The sequence below is a fragment of the Pelophylax lessonae genome (assembly GCF_965119305.1).
Source record: "Pelophylax lessonae genome assembly, chromosome: 12".
NCBI lineage: Eukaryota > Metazoa > Chordata > Amphibia > Anura > Ranidae > Pelophylax > Pelophylax lessonae.
This window is the reverse complement of record NC_138779.1, coordinates 85,972,809-85,991,014: the sequence shown is the minus strand read 5'-3', so window position 1 is coordinate 85,991,014 and position 18,206 is coordinate 85,972,809. Positions and strand designations below refer to the sequence as shown.

The following is an 18,206-nucleotide window of genomic DNA, read 5'->3' as shown; positions in this document are numbered from 1 at the left end:
GGCCACCAGGGATGGCAATCAGGGCTCAGGGAGCCCCCCATTGCCCTCCCCATCAGTGCTGCCCGCCAGTGCCCTCCCTATCAGTGCTGCCCACAAGTGCCCATCATTGCCATCTTTCAGTGTCGCCCACCAGTGCCCATCAGTGCCACCTATCAGTGCCCATTAATGCCCATCAGTGCCGCCCGTCAGTGCCGATCAGTGCTGCCCATCAGTGCCCACCAGTGCCGCCTATTAGTGCACATTAGTGCCCGTCAGTGCCACCTATCAGTGCCCATCAATGCCGCTTGTCAGTGCCTAGCAGTGCCGCCTATCAGTGCCCACCAATGCTGCATATCTGTGCCACCTATCAGTGCCACCTATCAGTGCCACCCCATTAGTGCCACCCCATCAGTGCCACCCCATCAGTGCCACCCCATCAGTGCAGTCTCATCAGTGCAGGAAAAACTTATTTATTTACAAAATTGTATAACAAACAAAAAAACTTTTTTTTTTTTTCAAACTTTCGGTCTTTTTTTATTGGTTTAGCAAAAAGGAAAAAACCCAGAGGTGATCAAATACCACCAAAAGAAAGCTCTATTTGTGGGGGGAAAATGACATAAATTTGGTGTAGGTACAGTGTTGCATGGCCGCGCAATTGTCATTCAAAATGCAACAGCGCTAAAAGGGGAAAATTGGCCTGGGCAGGAAGGGAGGAAAGTGCCCTGTATTGAAGTGGTTAAAGCTTCCTGTTCACACTGCTCTTATACAAGCTGAAGCCTGTAAGTAACAGGCCTATAGGTTACTGCGCTTATACATTAAAGCGGAGTTCCACCCTGGATTTGGTTTTTTTTTTTTTAATACCCCCGGGACAGTCAGGGCTAGTGCATTCCACAATGGCTAGCCTCTGATCTGTCCCGGGTTGCACTTACCTGCAAGACGAAATACTTACCTTGCAAACGTCTTGTCCAGCGCTGCCATCTCAGATGTGGGCAGCTTGAAGCCAGCGCGTCCTCTTCGGCGTCTTCTTCCGCCTTCTGTGGTCCCACGATGCTCTGCGCCGGCCCCGACGTCACTTCCGGGTCGCGCGCGTCACCCCTCCACAGCTTCTGGGCATGCCCAGAAGCTGTTTAGAAGGGGATGACGCGCGCGACCCGGAACTGACGTCGGGGCCGGTGCAGGCGCAATGATTCCTGGGAGCTATGACGTCCAGCTCCCAGGAATCATTGCAGAGCCAGGAAGTGACGACGGGCCGCGGCCGAGGAAGGAGGAAGAAGGAAGTAAGGTAAGTATATTTTGTTCGCTACGAGGTAAGTAAAAAAAAAAAAAATATGCGATTATCCATTTCTTTTTCAGGTGACCCGGAGCGAGAAGATGGAGGTAAGTATAAAAATAGGGTGGAACTCCACTTTAACAAGCCATAGTTCTCAGCCTTGAAATTAAGCAGAACATTTGTGATATGATCAGAACTTTCCCGGCTCTGCTCTTGTGGACTTCAAATAGTACTTCCAAATTTACAAATTTGTACTTCCAAATAGCATGTTTCAAGAGAGGGGGGATGTACAAATGAATAAGGTTTGTAGAACAATTTCTTGAATAAAAAATACTAAATTGCTGGATTCTGCACTAATGGTCAACCTCTGAGGATTGTGGTGAAGCCACCTGGCATTAACACAGGACAAAAAAAGGAAAAGACGACGGAGGCTACAAGCACTACAGTGCATGCAGAGATCCACACAGGGACTGGCCAGTAACAAGACAGCTGGGAGTGGATCCAAATACATGCACCACGTTAATTCTAGGTTGGCAGGACTTCAGCAGAATGTGGCTCTAGTCTGTCACGGCTTATGGAAGTCCCTTCTCACTCCAGGCATAATACTGACTCACTGCTATATAAGATCACCTTACAATTGTGTATTCAGCCAGCCACAACTTCTGTAAATAAAACTATATTCAATTGATTTCAGGAGTGCCAATACAATGCCTGGTATATATAAATAAAAAAGTAACAGGAAATCAGTACACCGGCACGTATTTTTACATAGACTCAGATAAATGAGTATGGCACAGCAAGGCGATTATCACAGGAGCTGAGCACATGCTAGCTACCTCCCCTTCCTTTACTCCCACACTTAAAGTGGGAGGAAACTCCCTTGTATGATTTTTAACTATAGGTAAGCACCGTTTAGCAGACATTTACTTTAAATGCAGCCGGAGACCTCACCAGCGCATGCGCTCTGTAGGAATGGCATAACCGTGCCTTCCTTCAGAGCTGTGCATGTGCGGGAGTGATGCCATTGCCGGCTCAGCCAAGCATATGGCCGAAGCCTGGGAACCACAATATTTTACTACTTTAGATACAAATATTTCTCAGCTTTCTAAGCTAGAACTCATATAATTTTCACTTGTGTTATTGGAATACAATCCTGGCCACGGTTTCTTGTCCTCAAGCGGAATTGTGGGCCAAGGGGTCCACAAGATGTGCAAATTTCCCTTGGCTGCTGGTACTGTAAGGATTCCACTCACGAGAATAATCATCTAAAGCTGGGTACACACTGCACGTTTTTTCTTTTTTTTCTTTTTTCATTAAACCCAGCACTTTAACCCCTTTGCGCCTGAGGGTAAAATAAATGTTAAAGCCTAAGCACGATTTTGCAACTTCAACATGTGTTAGTAAAACTGTACATATCATCACACCTACTTTGTACATCCAGGTGGATTATACCATTTTTTTTTTCAGGATAAATTGGGCTTTCATTTGTTGGTAAACGGTAGTGGATATTTCCTGATTTTTTTTATTATCAAAAGGAAAACTGGTCCAAAATGGTACAAAAACAAACTTTTTTTTTTTTTAAATTTAACCATATATTTATTGGTACTACCATAACCTAACACCAAAGAACACCACAAAATAAATTCTCCTTCTCCCGGCAATCGCAGCGATACCATATACAGTATCTCACAAAAGGGAGTACACCCCTCACATTTTTGTAAATATTTTATTATAACTTTTCATGTGACAACACTGAGGCTCGGTTCACACTAGGGCGACCTGTGAGGCGACCTGGTCGCCTCACAGGTCGCCGCAGGTCGCCTCCCATAGGGAAGCTGCGGACCCGTTCTAATAGGAGCGACACAAGTCGCTCCGACCTAGAAAAAGGGTCCGGAGCTTCTTTGGGGCGACCAGGAGGCGACTGCCATAGACTTCAATGTTATAAAGTCCGTGGCGGCCGCTCCGAGGTCGCGGCGCGCTGCTCGCACCGCGATCTCGGAGGTCGCCCCGGGAAGTAGCGTCGCGGTAATGTGAACCGGCGCTGAAGAAATTATACTTTGCTACAATGTAAAGTAGTGAGTGTACAGCTTGTATAACAGTGTAAATTTGCGGTCCACTCAAAATAACTCAACACAACCATTATTGTCTAAACCGCTGGCATCAAAAGTGAGTACACCCCTAAGTGAAAAAGGCCAAATTGGGCCCAAAGTGTCAATATTTTGGGTGGTCACCATTATTTTTCAGCACTGCCTTAACCCTATTAGGCATGGAGTTCAACAGAGCTTCACAGGTTGTCACTGGTTGCCACTGGAGTCCTCTTTTACTCCTCCATAAAAACATCACGAAACTGGTGAATGTTAGAGACCTTGCTCTCCTCCACCTTCCATTTGCGGATGTCCCACAGATGCTCAATAGGGTTTAGGTCTGGAGACATGCTTGGCCAGTCCATCACCTTTACCCTCAGCTTCTTTAGCAAGGCAGTAGTCATCTTGGAGGTGCGTTGGGATCATTATGTTGGAATACTGTCCTGCCGTCTCTGAAGGGAGGGGATCATGCTTAGTCCTGTAGTTGCTCCCTAATTTCATAGTTGGCAAGGCCGAACAAGGGCACCAGTCCATCTAGATCAACCTGCATGGATGTGTGTATTTGTCTCTACCACTTTCCATGTCCCTGTTTATTGTGTTCAATAGGACGCCCATCTAAAAGTTTTTTTAAATTAGGGACACTTCCGGCTGAAACCACAGATTGTGTAAGGGAGTGCCAAATCCTTACCACTCTAACAGTAAGGAGCTCCTTACGTAATTTAAGGTTAAACCACTTCTCGTCAAATTTCACGTGTCTTCTTGAGTGACCTGAGACTGAATAGTTCCCTGCCAATTTTGGAATTACCATTAAGATATTAATATATCACTATCAAATCCCCCTCCCCACAAGAAGAATAAGTTTAATGTTTGTAATCATTCCTCATAAGGGAGGTCCTCCAGTCCACTTATTAGTTTTGTTGCTCTTCTCTGGACTCTTTCCAGTACCAGCACATCCCTCCTGTGGACTGGTGACCAGAACTGGACAGGATACTCAAGATGCTGCCAAACCAGAGTTTTGTATAATAGCAGAATTATAGTTTTATCTTATAAATACCCTTTTTTATGCATGCTAATATTCTGCTGGCATTGCTTGCTGCAGGTGAGTCTGTCATCAACTAGGATCCCCACATCTTTTTCCATCTTTATATCTCCCAGAGGTTCTCCTCCTAGTGTGTAGCTTACATTCATATTTGTAGAACCCAAGTGCATTACTTTGCATTTCCATCCATTGAACCTTATTTGCCATGTGTTTGCCCACCCCTCTATTTTATCAAGGTTTTTCCCGTAAAGTTGTTATATCCTGTTCTGAAGTTATTGCCCTGTTTAGCTTTGTATCATCCGCAAACACCGAGATCAAATTATTTATCCCAACCTCCATGTCATTTATGAACAAGTTAAACAGGATTGGTCCCGTGACAGAACCCTAGGGTACCCCACTTATAATTCCAGACCATTCAGAAAATAGCCTATTACCACCCTCTGGATGCGCCCCTGTAACCAGTTTTTTTTATCCAAGTGTATATACTATCGTCAACACCAACAGACTTTAATTTGTGGATTAAGCATTATGGGGTACCGTGTCAAATGCTTTGCCGAAGTCTAGATATACTACATTAACAGGCCTTCCTTTATCCAGATTACAGCTCCTTTCCTCATAGAATGTTAATAGATTAGAATGGCAAGAACGGCCTTTCATTAATCCATGCTTGTTACTAATAATCACTTCCAATAGTTTACAAACTACTTATGTTAGGCTGACTGGTTTCCAGATATGTATCTCAGCCCATCCTTGAATATTGGTACCACATTACCTTTTCAACAATCTGCTGGTACCTTTCCTTTAAGTAGGCTTTCCTTAAAGTGTTACTAAACCCACTGTATATGCAGTAAATCATGCTCGTTATATTCACTGTGGAATCCTAAAGGGTTAATCCTCTGCATTGTGTATAAAGGCTGTGTGATCCTGTATCTCTGATCCTCCTCTTCTTCCACAGACTATTTCCTGATAGAACAGAACATTAGGGGACAGGCTGCACATGCTAAGTTTGGTGTGTATTGCTAGAGTTTTTTTTCTTGGGAGAGTGCATGTGATCAGCACAGGGCCAATCAGCACTGTCCAGACATAGTGTCAAGAGAAAATGAAAACTCCTACAAGCTTTAACCAGACAGTAATAGAAGTCACAAGACTGCTATATACTGCTGATGAAAAAAAGGTATTTAGCAGTTTATTTTACTAAAACGTTTGCATTTCCATGTTCTGTGTACTGTGGGAGACCAGATATAGTAAATGCAGGGTCCTGGGTTTAGTAACATTTTAAAGATTAGGAATACTGGTCTAGCAATGACCTGGCTATGTTCTTTGAATAGTCTCTGTTGCAAGCCATCTGGTCCTGGTGATTTTTTCACATTAGGTTTTTCTAGTCTTTTTAAAACACTAGCTTCTGTTAGCCACAAGGGCACTCTCCTTGCATTGCTGCTAAAAATACAATGCTGTCTATTAAACCCCTTCTTTTCCAAAGTAAAAACTGAGGAGAAGAATGTTTTTATTACAGTTGCCTTCTCAGTGTCACTTGTAACCAACATTCCTTGATCATCAGAGCCAATGTGCTTTGACTTTGCTTTTTTACTATTAATATATTTAAAACATTTTTGGTATTCTTTTTACTCTCCTCCACTATGTGTCTCTTGTGGTCTATTTTTGCTGCCCTGATTGAGCTCTTACATTTCTTATTGTATTCTTTGTGGTGCTGGAATGTTGACTGTGTCCCCTCGGCCCTAGGACAGTTTATCGTGTTTGCTTTTTTACACTCAAATTTAGCGACCCAGGGTTAACCTTGGTTATTTTATATTTGTTACCAGTGGCGGCTGGTGTATATGGGGCGCCGCCCCCCCATCCATGCGTCCGGCCCCCTAATCTACATGCGGAGCGCTGGAGGCATGGAGTTCAATGGGGCTTTTTTTTTTTTTTTTTTTAACCATGTGACTAGAGCCAGAGGCTCTCACAGGCTAAAAAAAAAAGGGTGGGCTCGGGTGCAGTCACACAGATCCTCCTCCTGGCCAATCAGGAAGCAGGTTTTGAGACCCGTTTCCCCAATTGGCCGAAACGAGAAACCATGCCATTGGGCATGGAGGAGGAAGGAGGAGACGCAGAAGATGGGGAAGAAGCCGAAGCCGCCGCCAGCTGCTGCATCCAGGCAGGGTGAGTGAGGGGGGGGGGTCCTGTCCTGTCTCCCTTCTCTCCTGTCTCGCTGTGGTCCGGGGGGGGGGGGGGGGATGGTGTGCAGCCTGGTGTGGTCCGGGGAGGGGGGGTATGGTGCGGTCCACCCCCCCCCCCACCCCCCCTGGCCCATGGAGCACCAGCCACCACTGTTTGTTACCCATTGGACTACACTGGCTAATGCCATTTCCTAAAATGTTCTTAAAGCATTCCCACTTTTCCTTCGTGTTTTTTGTTTCTAGAATATTTTGTCATTTAATGTCATAAAGTACGGAGCGTAGTTAGATAAAGTTGGCTGTCTTAAAATTGAATGTACCTGTCCTACCCTTGTGTCTGTTTTTCCTGTGCTTTACAGTGAAGGTAATTGCCCTGTGATCGCTGTTAGGTAAGATATCCCTTACTTCCACATCTGCTATCAGCTCTGGGTTGTTTGTCATTAGTAGGTCAAGCAGAGCCTTGTTTTTTGTTGGGTATCTACCAACTGACACATAAAATTGTCTTGCAGAACATTTAGGAAAGGGCTGAGCATTAGAGGAGTTCCATCAGCCCAGTCAATATCTGGATAATTGAAGTCCCCATGACGATAATATTGCCCTACCTCGCTGCCATTTCTAACTGTGAAAGGAGTCTCCTCTTCATCCTTCAGAGTAGGGAACTTGTAACACAACCCATCACTATTAATTTACCTTTTGTTTCTTCTTTTTGGAGCTCCTGCCACAAAGGATTCCACCCCTTCTATTGCCCCGTTAGTAATGTCCTCTCTTGTTTTCACCAGCAAATTACTCTTGATGTACATGCACACCCCTACACCCCTGTTCTACCTACGTTGCCCCTTCGATAAAGGGAGTACCCCCTAGACAGTCAAAAGCCAGTCTTGTGCGCTGTCAAACCAAGTCTGTGTTACTCCCTTCCTGCTCAGCAGTAATGAACTCGGACATGTTCGGACTAGGATACAAACCCATATGTGCAAGGTTGCCAGAAAGTCGTCACCTGTACTGGCTAATCATCTGCAGCTGGGTCATTCCTTCCTTGGGCCCCTTCCCGCCCAACTTAAAAGAAAAAAAATCAAAAGATGCCAAGCAGAAAATTGTCAGCCGCAGCAGGCGATTTGTCCATACACACTGTTTAGCAGGCTGAACAAAAAAAATTAAAAAAAAAAAGTCTGGTTATGGCCAGCTTTAGAGTGGAATCTTATTATATGTGATCCACTGGCTTTAGAATAAAGTACAGCATGTCAGACTGGTGCGCACCCATGAATGCTTTCTGTACCTTTGTAATCCCCAGCTATACAGGACAGTCGACACACACCACTCGCTGGGGATTGCTGGGGAGAACTGTTTACTCTCACTGCCCTGGCTGTCAGAAAACCAGTAAAAATTTAAATACAATCTATAGGTGGACAGGGCTGCATTAAACATTCAACAGTGTGAGCGTGACATTGCACTTACTAGAAAATTGGTCCTTAACTTGCAAGTCATCATTACAAAGTCACCAACACGAATGTAACGAATATATATTATTATCATATTAATCTTGTGACAAGTTTACTACAATGAACACATCTAGAATCCTCATGTTATCAAGGAATGACTACCTTGTGTTTTTCTCAAGACAGGTTCCCTTTAACATGTATTTTTTCCTAAAATCCCAGCAAAGCTAACAAACCAACCATTCAGCTCTACAGTACCCAATACCTTTGCAAACAGTGTACCTGTGTTAACACCAACTACAAGATGCTGAGAGAACAGCCAGGGGAAATTAACAGCATCATGTGACCCCTTTTTTTTCTTTCACAGGTCCAGATAAGAGTAATGGTGGAGAAAAAAAAACGATCACATTTCAGTATATGAGCCCTACCATTCTGAACTCCCTGCTATCAGTCCTACTTCCAAGCACAGCTGCAGAATAATCCTTAGCTCTCTCATTCACACCAGAGCATTTTTTTTGTTCAACTTCAGAAGTGCAACACCACTCAATATGAAGAATCCCATTGTTGTCAATGGGCCTTTCACACCTGAGCGCTGTGTCTCTAGAATCTCGAAGTAGTACATGAGCTTCTTTGGGGCAGAATTGCGCATCTTTTGCCTCTTTATTAGGAACGCCTAAAAACACTTTTTAAATAAATGCATGCTTATTTATGTTTTTCAGGTGCTCCCAAAAGTCAAATGGAACCAAAAAATTATCGTCGCGGCAGACAAGACCAACCCTTTCCGAGGTCCATCCGTAAGGCCAATTAGTGAGGCTGATTTCCTAAACGACTTGGTTGCCGCAAGGTGCACAGCAAACTCTTTAAAATGTTCAGGCTTAGAACACAGGGAAGGCAACACAATGTCTTTATTCAGATGGAAACCAGAAACAACCTTAGGAAGGAACGACTGACAAGAGTGAAGCATCACCTTATCTCTGTAAACCACCAGGTAAGGTGAACGACAAGACAACTCTATCAGCTCCGACACCCTGCGTGAAGAAGTAATAGCCACCAAGAAGGCTACCTTCTGGGATATTGTAAACAGAGGAATATTTTGAATATTTCCGAAAGGCAGGTACTGGAGAACCGACAGCACCAAATTGAGATCCCACGAGTCAACGGAGACTGTACTGGGGAGCCAAGTGGCGAACCCCCGGAATAAAGGTGTAAGCCAAAGAATGTGTAGCCAAAGGACTGCAAAAGAGGACCACCAAGGCCGAAAACCTGGCCCTTGACGGTACCCAAGGCCAGGCGCTGCTCAACACCTTATAAGAGGAATGCCAAAATCCGGGCCACCAAAATGGAATGGGGATGAACTTCAAGAGACTCACACCACGCAATGTTCGCCTTCCCGCATGAGGGTAAAACCTTCCTAGGAGGTAGATTTCTTTATTCTTTTACAACGTGGGAATTTCAGATTCAGACAACCCTCTATCCTGCAACACCTGGTCTTCAAACAGCCAAGTTGTTAAAGCCAGCGACTGTAAAGCAGGAGGAAGAATGGCCACTGGGCCAATAAATCTTCTCTGAGAAAAAGTCTCAAAGGGGCATCGCTGACCATCCATACAAGATCGGAGTACCAAGAGACCAAGCGAGGCCAGTCTGGAGCCACTAGGATGACTGGATCCCTTCTGCCTGGATCCTTCGCAGAAGACTCGGCAGAAGTTTTAACGGGGAAAAGGCGTATATCAGAAGATACTGGCCCCAAGAGACACCATTGCATCTGTGACGTCGTCCAGAGGATCCCGAGACCTTGCCACAATTCTCTGTACCTTCCCGTTGAGACGAAAGGCCAACAGGTCCATCGAGAGTTCCCCACCGGAGACAAAGCTGAACCTTAGAATGCCGGCTACCTCCCGAGCCGCCAGGACACTTCTTGTGCCCAGATGGTGATAGACATACGCCACAGCGGTGGCATTGTCTGATGGATCCTTACTTGGAACTCCTGAAGGCGCTTTGTCCAACGAGCCAGACAAATCTTATCAACCGAGGTTCCAGTATACCGATTGGTAGTCTTGACTTCCCCAGAGTCCAGACCTCTTGACTACATCTGTGCCCAAAACTCCTCCCCACCGGGACAGGCTGGCAACCACGAGGACCACTGTCGAGTACAGGGGAAGGAAGGATTATCAATATACTGTGGATCCTTGTCCCACTTGGCAAGAATCTCCCTTTGCAGAGGCTTGAGTGGAACTGTGCAAACGGAACCGCCATCAGGCATAGCGCCCGCATACAAGTCCAGAAAGAACACCGACTGCTGAACAACAGGAGCCGAGTCGCATCCTGCAGCTTTGGAATTTTTGTTCCCCTGGAAAAAAACACCTTGGCTGAAGCCGATTCAGAGTCCGACCCAGATAGTCCAACTTGGTGGATGGAAACAGAGCAGATTTTTGCAAGTTCAATTTCCAACCAAACTCCTAGAGAGTCCGCACAGTAACGTCCAGGTTGCCCTTTAGAGCAGTCAGAGACTCTGCTCGCAAAAGAGGATAGTCCAGGTACCCAGTACCCGAGGAGCTGCGGTGACCAAAAGGGTAATGCCATGAATTGAGCATGCTCCTCACCCACGGCAAGTGGAGGAAACGATGATCACAGACATATAATGGAATATGAAGGTAAGTGTCCTTGATGTGGGGATGCTACTACTGTACGAATGGATCTCATTCAGAACTTCTGTACCCACACAAGCGGTTCAAAGCCTTGAGGTCCAGGATTGGATGTACCTCACCTTCCTTCATGGAAACTGTAAAGAGGTTTGACTAGAAACCTTGAAAACGTTGCACTCGTCTGTCTTGAATCAGGAAGGTCCATGGGTCCGGAAAGAAGCAAAGACGTCCCCTCATCTAAGACACAGGTGAGGGCGCCCCTTCAGGCATAAGAGGACTTGTCTGCAGGTCTGGAACTGTATGTGACGAGACTCCTTGCACCTGGCAGCCTGTGTAGGAAGAGTACTCTTCCCCCCCCTGTAAGACCCTTAAGGATACAAGCCAGGAAGATCCAAACAGGCGATCCCCCAAAAAGGAGAGAACAGATAAGGCCGTCTTGGAAAAATTGGATTTTTGACTTACCGTAAAATCCTTTTCTCTTAAGCTCATTGACAGACGCAGACTTCTTGATTAATATCAGTAGGGATATACTGCCCCCTACAGGAGTAGGACACTAGGCAGGAAAAAAGTTCTGGCCACACCTTATGGGCAGTCCCAGGGGGTATATCCTCTCTCTCCCTGCATAGGATGTCAGTTATGTAACAAAGCAGTGTCAGAGACTCATACGAACCCAACTCACAATAGAGGGGCGGGTCCTGCGTCTGTCAATGAGCTTAAGAGAAAAGGATTTTACGGTAAGTCAAAAATCCAATTTTCTCTGTCGCTCATTGACAGACGCAGACTTCTTGATTAATATCAGTAGGGACGTCCCAAAGCAGTGCCACAAATGAGGGGTGGGATAACAGAAATAAAAATCCAATCCAGAAGGCCCAACCGGAGCCAACCAGAAGCATCAAGGACTCATCGAACAAAAGGATGAGACCCAACTGAAAAACCCAAAAACCCCCGAGGTAGACCAATGGTCCCCTCAAACAGCGGCCTGCAGAACCTTGTGGCCAAAAGAGGCATCCGCCGATGCCAGCACATCAACTTTATAAAATTTTGTAAAAGGTATGAACCGACGACCAGGTAGCCGCCTTGCACACCTGAAGCACCGACGCCTGATGGCGGAAGGCCCAGGAAGCACTAAGAGCCCGAGCGTGCCTTAACAGGGAACGGAGGAACCCGACCCTTAGTAGAATAAGCCTGCACCACCGTCTGTCTGATCCATCTGGAGATAGTCACGGCAGACGCAGGCAACCCCTTTCTAGGGCCATCCGTGATCACAAAAAGTGAATCAGCCTTATGAAAAGAGTCATTAGTAGCCAAGTACACCCTGATCGCTCGAACCACATCCAAGGAGTGTAACGCAAACTCCCGAGGATGACTGGGCTTAGGACACAGGGAAGGTAACACAATATCCTCAAATGAAACTCTGAAACCACCTTAGGAAGGAAGGATGGATTCGGACGAAGAACCACCTTATCCCTATGAACCACCAGATATGGGGAACGACAGGACAATGCGGCCAATTCCTACACCCTGCGTCCATAAGTGATAGCTACCAAAAAAGCCACCTTCTGGGATAAGGTAAGCAAGGGAATCTCCCTAATATTTTCAAAGGGAGGTTTCTGGAGAACCGACAACACCAAATTATGATTCCAGGGCGGCAAGGGCACGCGCACCGGAGGAGCCAGGTGCCGCACCCCCTGGATAAAATTCCGTACCAAAGAATTAGTCGCCATTGGCTTCTGGAAGAAGATTGCCAAAGCTGAGACCTGACCCTTGATAGTGCTCAAGGCCAGCTTCTGCTCAAACCCGTTGCAGAAAGGCCAATATCCGAGCCACCGAGTAAGAACGTGGAGGAAACCCAAGGGATTCACACCACGCGATATAAGACTTCCATGTGCGATGATAGACTTTTCTGGAAGTCGCTTTCCTCGCTTTAATCAGAGTAGGGATAACTGAAGCAGACAAGCCCCTGTCCTTCAGCACCTGGCTCTCAACAACCAAGCTGTCAAAGCCAGTGATCGTAAAGCAGGATGGACGATCGGTCCCTGAGACAGCAGGTCTTCCCTGAGAGGAAGTCGCCAAGGAGCGTCTGCGACCAGCCTGACCTGAAGAGGCCATTCCCCTTGATCCAAGGTCTGGCGGCTGAGAAAGTTCGCCTGCCAATTTTCCACACCCAGAACGTGAACTGCAGACAGAGCTGGAACAAACTGTTCCGCTAAAAACATGCTGGCCACTTCCACGGCCGCTAGAACACTCTTGGTGTCCCCTTGATGGTTGACATAGGCCACGACCGTGGCATTGTCCGACTGAATCCGAACCAAGCAGCCCTGAAGATGCCTGGTCCGGTGAACCAGGCAAAACCTGATTGCTTTCAGTTCCAACACATTTATCGATCACCTGGATACTTTCGGAAAGGCTGAAGCGGTCTTATCCTCAGGTCTGGAAGGACCGGATTTTTGCTTACCAGACCAGGGTCTCTTGAAACCCCCCGGGGGGGCTTTGGAGGACTTTGCCTTATCGCCCGCCCCGGAGGAGTTAAAAAACTTCTTGTGAGCTGTAAAGGAAGGTCCCTGTCTACGACGAGGTTCCTTACCTTTATTAGCCTGTGGTAGAAAGATGCTCTTGCCCCCAGTGAGATCCTTAATAATCTCATCCAAGGTAGCACCAAACAGGCAATCCCCCTGAAAAGGGAGATCAGTCAAGGCTTTTTTGGAAGCCTGATCCGCCGACCAGCACTTTAACCATAGCATGCACCGGAGGACCACCGCCAAGGTCGACACACGTCCCAGCAATGGGGCAGCGTCCAGTGCGGCGTCACAAACAAACTGTAGCCCCTGCACTATTTGCTCCAGCAAATCCGGCACGGCAGTAGGGAGACTTCTCCCCTCCAGGTCATGGCGTAATAGCTTGGCCCATTCCGTCAATGTCTGTGAAACCAGAGCAATGGTAAACACTGGCCTTAGGGCTGACCCTGCCAGGGAGAATATGGAACGGGACACAGATTCCGCCCTACGGTCAACTGGATCCCGAAAGGACGGGGAATCCTCCACCGGGATAACTGTGGCTTTATTTAGTCTGGAAACCGGCGGATCCACCACAGGTGGCACCGTCCATTTTTTAAGGAGGGACTCTTCAAACGGGTAGCGCCTAGCAATCCGTTTAGGCATCCCAGGGGGTCGTTTTGCACCAGAGTTCAACAGGGCTGCTCTCAGTGTTTGTCTGCATGACAAGTCCTGTGGAGCAATCTTCCAGGGTCTAGGGAGGGGCTCCTCCCCCTCACACGCCCTCAGTAACTCCCACAGCTGCCCAGCTCTGCAAACAAAACGAGCTGGGTGTACCAAGATGGCCGCCCCCATGAGCCACATGAGGGACTCCAAACAAATGGCGGCCCTGCGCGCTGCGGTGGGAAGGGGGGTCCCCACATTCACTAACAGACGATCGATCGGCAGGTAGGCCCTGGGAAGCAAGGGAGGAAGCCCCCCGCACAACAGCCGTCCGCACTCGGGACCCCCCCGCTCCCTTAGCAGCTTGCATGAACGGCTAGCCACCCCACACACACACAAACACGCCCCCATAGGGGGGAAGGGAGGGGGGAGAGGGACACCACAGGGGGAGGGTGCACAGGGGAACAGAGGGGAACCCAGATTAGTGTGGGTCCGACCGTCCCAGGGAGGGGCCCGGGTCCACCCCAGAGTCAGCCATGAGGAGGGGGGAAACATTTACTCACCATACCGGAATAGGCGGGCACCAACTCCTGACAGAACCCCTCTCCACCGAGGTGGGGGGGCTGTCGGCCAATACGGACGCTGCGACTCAGATTCCGACTGGTCGTAGGCGACCTGGCGAGACGTTTAACTCGCGGGGCCAGTCCCCGTCCAGTGGGACTATGTCGTGGCCGACCCAGCGCGGAGCTAGGGCCTGCACGCGCTCGTAGGCCGGCTGGGGTGACCACCGGATCTCAACATCCAGCCCGTCGCCCAGATCCGGCATAATTGCTTGAAGATCTCACAGGAACAAACTGGAGAAAAAAAAGCTAACTAAAAAAGATCTAAAAAAGCTTGCCAGGACCAGAGATCCCAGCAAGGAACTTAGGTCCTTACTCCTGACTAGGCAGAAAAAAAACTGACATCCTATGCAGGGAGAGAGAGGATATACCCCCTGGGACTGCCCATAAGGTGTGGCCAGAACTTTTTTCCTGCCTAGTGTCCTACTCCTGTAGGGGGCAGTATATCCCTACTGATATTAATCAAGAAGTCTGCGTCTGTCAATGAGCGACAGAGAAACTGGTCCGCAGACCAGCATTTCAGCCATATCATACGCTGAAGGACAACTGCTGTCATGGACAGGCTAGAAACCAAATGAGCCGCATCCAGAGAGGCACCACAGGCAAAACTGCAACTCTTAGACCAACTGGTCCGCCAGCTCGTAAGGGTAGGGGGAAGCGATTTCCCCTACAGATCCTGGCGCAAAAGCTTTGCCTACTCTGTTAAAGTCTGGGACACCAATGCTATGGTGAACACCAGCCTAAGGACTGAACTAGCCACAGGAAACATGTGGCGGATAAAAGTCTTGGCTCTCCTGGCAAAGGGGTCTTTAAAAGCCGGAGACTCCTCCACCGGAATTAAAGTAGAATAATTAAATCTGAGAATCCACCACTGGTGGGACTGTCCACTTTTTTTTTTTTTTTACACAGGAACTCTTCAAAAGGGATACTATCTAGCAAAAACGCTTAGGCACCGACATAATGCGTTTAGGTCACTAACTCACGACAATTTTGTCAAGTAGGAAGAAAAAGGGGACACCTTTTGCCGCTTTTGGGGAGCTGCGGGTACCAAAGGAGACTGGCACCTCTGACGCAGCAGCAGCTGCATACTCCAATTTTTTAAGTCCCCCCCCCCACCGATCGAATCAGTGCATCCACCAGTGCTGTTGCATGTGTAGCTGCAGTAGAAGAGGAAACATCCTCACTATCAGATCATTGGAAGTGCGTGGACGCAGACCCAGCAGGGTCGCAACATACTAAGCTCACCCTGAAACATAACAATCAGGATTGTTGCATAGACACAAAAAAGGCAGGTGAGGGTCGCCGACTGCGATCCTGCAAGGGGACACCGACCCAGGGCCCACAAAATGGAGCACCTACTGAACCCTGCAAAAAAAAAAAAAAAAAGAGGGTCGAGCTTCGAGCCCCTCCATAGAGACCTGCATGAAAATAAATGGTCCCCTTAAAAGGGGGCTGCCCGCTGTGACGTGGACGAGAAGACAAGATACACAGAGGGTCCGCAGCGCTAAAGGGAGTGTGCCCTATGCAAAATGGCGGCATGCTGTCATCAAACAATGGTGACCAACCCCACAGTGCCCCCCGCCGCAGGAAAGGCGCCAAGCGGGCAGCGGCCGGTGGCTACAGGACACTCACCAGGGGACACTCACCGGGCTCAATCCTCAGCCTAAATTTCTGAGGGCACCCTGCTGCCTGGGCGCAAAGCCGACTGCCCAAAACGAAGGGTGGTGGCTCCAGCCACCCTTCACTGGGGCCTCCCAAAATAGCGTCTGGGCGGTAGTCCGCAAAGTAGCAGCATAAATTTTTGGCCGGGTCCGGCCACGTGCGACGCTGACCCACGAATTTGAATCCATCTGCTTCCCCAGCCCAACAACAGCCGGGAGCCCTTAGGACTCCCTTGCCCAGGTCAATAACCCCCCAGGGTGACGAAGCACCCTGTTGTAACCCCCCGTGTGTGCCCAGAGAAAACCAGTCAGAAGCAGCACCAAAGAAAGCCCCCCTTCAGAGCACATGACAAAAGCCAGCTCACAAGCTCCAGGGAGAAGGGGTTGGGGGTATGGAAGACCCACGGTGACCCTAGAGGGGCTGGGGAGAAGGAGGGGAACATGGGGGTCCCACCTTCCCAGGGAAGGGCCCACGTCCACCCCAAAATCAGCAAGGGGGAGAGGGAGGACAACTACCATGGAACCGAGTGGGCACCGCTCCGGACAGATCACCTTTCCACCCAAATGGGGGTGTTGTCGGCCAGGAGGAACGCTGCGACTCAGGCCGTGACCAGGTTGTATGCGTCCTCGCAAGACGTTTAACTCGCAGACCAGCCCCCGTCCAGTGGGGCTATGTCGCGGCCAAACTGAGACCTGCAGATCTAAAATATCCAGTCCGTCAACCAGTCCAGCAGTTGATTGTAGTTCTCACGAGAACAGAAAATAATAAAAGGAGGAAAAAATCTGTTTAAAAAGAAAAAAAAATCCTAGGACCAGAGATCACAGCAAAGAACTAGGTCCTTACTCCAGACTAGGCAGAAAAAAAAAAGGAGTGCTTATGGCAAGAAGTGGGAGTATACCCCCTGCGACTGCCCCATAGGTGTGGTAAAGCTTTTTCCTGCCTGGTGTCCTACTCCTGTAGGGAGCAGCATAACCCAATGGTCAAGAAGATTCTGGAGCGGTGTCTGTCAATAAACGAAAGAGAAATGTGTGATTCTGCTGCACGTTGACTAAGCTCATGTTAAGCGCAAGTTTATTATTTTGTGCTTATCTGAATATTTAAAAGCTACTGTATAATACAGTGCTATAACTTTGAACTTCAGGCAAACAGATAAAAACTAGAATACACACTATGTGAACTACTTTAACTGTCAAAGGATTTGCAATATTGTCCAGCCCCTTTTGTGATCCATGCTCTCTACCAGATAGCACAGTCAGGAGTGTGACACATTCTCTGACAAGTAATAGGTGGTGTCACACATACCCTATGGCAGTGATGGCGAACCTTGGCACCCCAGAAGTTTGGAACTACATTTCCCATGATGCTCATGCACTCTGCAGTGTAATTTAGCATCATGGGAAATGTAGTTTCAAAACATCTGGGGTGCCAAGGTTCGCCATCACTGCCCTATGGCAAGTTATTGGTTCTGCTAACTGTCCTTTATTCAGCACATGTAAATGCAGCATAGCCTGTTCGGGGGAAGGGGCAGGCACTAGGAGCCAATCTGAATACTACTGAGCAGGGGAACAGGAGACTGATATTAGGATATATTCAGGTACATGTGTTAGTTGTATGAACGTATAATTTACTTGTGTTCAATTGTGTGTGTGTTTTTTTGCCTTACCTGCATGGAGCAATTTTTTTTTTCTTTGAAGGTCCACGTCTACTTTCACCCACAAACAGTAATCTGATCATGGACTGTGTTCATAAAAGGCCAGAACAAACCTCAGAAGCATAAAACACCCACAAGAATAAACACCAGCCAAGTGCATGCATGTCATCGCTGCCTACCGACTGAATTAGCTCATCAGTTATAAAGTAACTCTGTGAACTTCCTAGCAGCAACAAATCAATATAAATTTTTTTAAAAAAAAACCTACTGTGGAAAAATCTTTGAGTGAGGTAACGTTACCGGAATTTAAATTGTACCTTTCTAAGATAAACTTTTAAAGGACAATTCATGCATGACTATAATGACTATATTGTTTCTTGTAAAAACTTATGAAAGTCGGGAAAGAGTTGGGCTTATTTTATAAGATTATGCAAAAAATTCTAACTGTTCAAAGTGGAATAACCTCCAGCAATCAGTTCCCTTTATAGCTAAAAAAC

The 18,206-nt window shown here is 47.6% G+C and overlaps 1 protein-coding gene across 3 annotated transcripts in view; it reads right to left on the bottom strand.

The window, feature by feature from the left end:
- Window positions 1–18,206, bottom strand: part of NADK (NAD kinase) — a 214,807-nt gene that overhangs the window by 98,458 nt on the left and 98,143 nt on the right. The gene's annotated exons all lie outside the window — the stretch shown is intronic.